Source organism: Solanum verrucosum, unplaced genomic scaffold, assembly GCF_900185275.1.
Source record: "Solanum verrucosum unplaced genomic scaffold, falcon-dt-bn FXZP01000040.1, whole genome shotgun sequence".
In the NCBI taxonomy this organism is placed as follows: domain Eukaryota; kingdom Viridiplantae; phylum Streptophyta; class Magnoliopsida; order Solanales; family Solanaceae; genus Solanum; species Solanum verrucosum.
In genome coordinates, this window is record NW_026020323.1 from 2,425,513 (window position 1) to 2,430,139 (window position 4,627).

At 29.2% G+C, this 4,627-nt stretch overlaps 1 pseudogene; it reads right to left on the reverse strand.

Annotated features, from left to right (window-relative positions):
* Nucleotides 1-938: 938 nt before the first annotated feature.
* Nucleotides 939-1,393, reverse strand: LOC125835549 (uncharacterized; annotated as a pseudogene).
* Nucleotides 1,394-4,627: the final 3,234 nt, after the last annotated feature.

Genomic DNA, 4,627 nt, shown 5'->3' on the forward strand with positions numbered 1-4,627 from the left:
GCCTCAGATTTTTCATGTAAAAAATAAATCAAAGTTTTTCAAGAAAAATCATCAGTAAACGTAAAAAAGTATCGTTTACCTCCATTAGAAGCTGGTTTGATTGGGCCATAAATGTCTGAATGTATCAGCTCCAAAACATCATTGGCTCTCCACGACTTTCCTTTTGGAAATTGAGAACGATATTGTTTGCCAACAACACATTCCTCACAAACTTGCGGTGGAATTGTAATTTTAGGAAGACCTATCACCATATTTTTTTGTTGGAGAACTTTTAATCCGCCAAAACCCAAATGACCATAACTAAAATGCCACAACCATGACGGATCTCTAACTTCTGCTTTTAAACAACGGTGAATATTCTCTATCTTTAGTGGGAACAACCTGTTTGAACTCATTTTCACAACAGCAATAGCTCCTCTAGTAGGATTATAAATCTAACATGCACCTTTCTCAATAGTTATAACATATCCTTTTTCTTGCAATTGACCAACACTTAGCAAATTGCTTTTCAAAGCAAGAACATATAGCACATTTGAGATCGTTTCTTCAAAACCATTCTTGGTTCTAATCATAATATCTCCCTTTCCAAATGCACTCACAGTGGAAGAATCACCAAAACTAATTGTTGAATAAAAGTCTTCATTCAAAGAAGAAAAATAATTCTTACTTCCACACATGTGATTGCTGCAGCCTGTATCCAAATACCAAACGTTTTGTTCAACTTCCTTCTCTACTTGGACTGCCATCAACAATGTCTCAACTTTGTTACTTTCAACAAAATTTGAGTTGTCATCATTGTCATTAGGCAACCTGGTATAACATTCAGACTTATAATGACCAAATTTATGACATCGATAACATTATACTTTTGATTTGTCAAAATTCATTCCTCTGCCTTTACCGTGGTCATCATTGGCTCTGAAATTCCTACTGTCGTCTTAGCTGCCTTCATCTCTATATCCTCGATCTCCCCTTCCTCTTCCTCTTCCTCTTCCTCTACCCCTACTCCTTCCTCTAAAATTTGAGAAATGAGTATTAGTAGATGCCTTCAAAGCCTGCTCTTCGGAGATTAACTGCGGTTCATTTTTTGCTCATGTACCAATAAGGAACTTTGCAATTCGTCAAGCGATAACTCGTCTATATCTTTTGACTCCTCAATGGAGCAAACGACATAGTCATACTTTGGCGTCAGGGAGCGCAATATCTTTTCCACAATTGTGACATCAGTCATCTTTTCACCATGAAATCGCATTTTGTTGCTAATCTCCATTGTTCTAGCGCAGTAATTCATTACAGACTCTCCTTCCTTCATCTGCAACGTCTCGAAATCCCTTCTCAAGGCTTGAAGTTGTGCACGCTTCACTCTAGCAGTACCTTGATATTTTTTCTTCATCAAATCCCAAATATCCTTAGAAGTTTCTTTGCAAAGAATAGTTTCTAGAACAGGACGATCCATAGCCTGAAAGAGATAATTCTCTGCCTTCAAATCTTTCAACTTTCTTGCTTCGAACTCTGCCTTTTGAGCATTCGTTAAGGCTCCGCCTTTCGCCGGAGCTCCGAGTCCATCCTCGACAATTGGTCAATACTCCGTTAACGTAAGAATTTCTCCATCAGTATACTCCAATGCTCATAAAGACCATTAAAACGCAGAATAGCTGGTTGAACGTAATTGCTCTCTGAAGCCATAAACTAGCAATATTTATCTGTTTTTTTTTCCTTTTTGGATCTCACTCGGCTCTGATACCACTGATAGATAAAACAGTATCAAGAAATATATATTTGTATGTTGAAAGACGATAGAGAAGAGAGAAGGCAATATAATCGAAGGAATTTTTTTGACTGAATAATTGAAAGCTGCAATTACAATTCTTTATAAGCAAAACAACATGAAACTAAAAATTAGAAACTACACTCCTAAAACTAGATAGTTGCCCAAGTTTAAAATTACTTCCTAAAGACTAGGACAAACCTAAAGTATAACAAAACTCTAATTTACTAAACTGAATTTTTAAACTAACAACCACCACACCTAAACTAAATTATAAGATCAATTTTCACTATTTGCTAACTATTATATATATTATGAATTTGAATTACCCATCAAGTAGAAAAAAAATTAAACTATACCATAAAATAGTTTTTTTCCTACATATCGAAAATACCCTTCTTCTTTATTTATCCTTTAATTTAACTTGTTAATTCTCCTGTGCCCCATCCCAACAACAGTAGTCCATTGGAAGATGTTTATATTATAGTTATTTAACTTGTGATTGAAAGTTTGTGATCGAACAGTGTGTTCGAGAATAAAATATCAATCTTCATATGTGATGAATGTTTGTGTGAATTAGTGAACAAGCAGAATTCAATGCATGATAATGTGACCATAGTTATTAATTATTTAATATTCCCTCCTTTCTCTTAAATTTACTTGTTCAGTATTCTAAAAATAGATTTTTTCTTTTAAAATATTAAGAATTTTTTAAAAAAAAATCATGTTTGACCATCAATACTAGTTACTTATCTTTCAAGACATAAAACTATACAGCAAATTTTATGGTCTATAATAAAATAATAATATTAATCACAATTTCAAAGAATCAAAAAAAGTAATGAAGACGGAGATAAAAAATTTTCCGAGTGATTTCCATTGATGTAACAATGACTCTAATATCATTTTTCGTTGTTACATCAATGGAAATGGTATCAGAGCCATTGTTGAAAAGAACTATAAGAAGAAATATACTAGTAGAAAGTTAAGAAAAATAATAAGAAAATTAAACAAATTATATCCAGAATACAAATAACTCAATATCACAAAAACTGATAACGACAAATTAGATCAATTAATAGATAGTATATATAAAATAGAATATAAATATATTCAATATTTAAAAATATAATGAAAAACGAGAATAAAATAAATAAATAAAATAAAAATAGAGAATCAATTTGAAAGAATAGTCACAGTCATAGATAATAATGACTATAGTTATAATGAGATTGACATAGAAGAAGATTTAGAAATAGTAAAAGAAAGGTTAAGCACATCAAAAACAATAAACACAAACTATGAAATTCCACAAATATCATAAAAAAATGAGTATCTCAAGAAGAATAGATAAAACTCCATAAAAACCAATGGAAGAAGAAATAAAACCATATCATTACCACATAACGGGAGTAATGGAACAACGAAAATACTTAGTATTAGTAAATACAGGACAAGAAGAAAACTACATTACTAGAGAATTAGTAACAGAAGATGAAATAATAACCACTGAACAATTGTGCCCCGAACTACCAAAAGCATTAATAAATATCGAATAAACAACAAAAAAGAAAATAATCATTGGAGGAGTATCAATAGTAATAAAGTTTAAAATATATCAAGGAGATAAAAATATCACTTTAGGAATCAAATGGTTAGAATGAGTAAAATCATATAATCTAGAAGACAAACAGTTAACAATAAATTATGAAAATAAAAGAGTAATAATAAAAAGAACGTTAGTATTATAAAAATATGAAAATATATATACTTGCAAAGATAATAATAGAGGAATATTATAACAAATATTATACACCAATGATAGATACATGAGCATAAGCTAATCTATGTAAATACAATTGTTTACCAAAAGATAATTGGAAAAAAATAAAAACGCTGATAATATTAACAGGATTTAATAATGAGTGAAGCATGATCACATATAAGGCAAAAAATATAAAAATACAAATATGGTATAAGATATTAACTATAGAAAAAATATATAACTTTGAATTGACCACAAAAAATATGCTATTAGGAATGACATTTTTAGAAAAATTATACCGACATATAATAACAAAAACACACTGGTGGTTCACAACACCATGCAAACAAAAAATAGGAGCAAAAAGAGTAAATAACAAAAAACGAAAAACAACAGAATGGATAAAAGGAAGTGAAAAAATTACACAAAAATTAGAAAATATAAAAGAAGAAGCTCCTAAAATAGAATTAATTATATTCTTTATAGGCAAAGTAAAAATAATCCAAGATAAATTAGAATTATTATATAGTGAAGATCCTTTACAAAGATGGGAAAAAAACATAAAACAAAAGTAAAAATTGAGCTAATTGATATTAATAATAGTATAATAACCCAAAAACCATTAAAATATAATTTTAATGATTTAACAGAATTTAAGATACGTATAAGTGAATTACTAGAATAAGGGTATATACAAGAAAGCAATAGTAAGCATACAAGCCAATCGTTTATAGTAAATAAACATATTAAACAAAAAAGAGGAAAAAGTAGAATGGTTATTGATTATGGAAATTTAAATGCAACATCTAAAACATATAATTACCCAATACCAAATAAAATATTAAAGATAAGACAAATACAAGGATATAATTACTTTAGTAAATTTGACTGCAAATCATGATTTTATCACTTAAAGCTAGAAGAAGAATCTAAAAAACTTACAGCATTTACAGTACCACAAGGATTTTATGAATGAAATATATTACCATTTGGATATAAAAATGCACCAGATAGATATCAATACTTTATAGATAACTATTTTAAACAACTAGAAAATTCTTTAGTATATATTGACAATATATTATTATATTCTA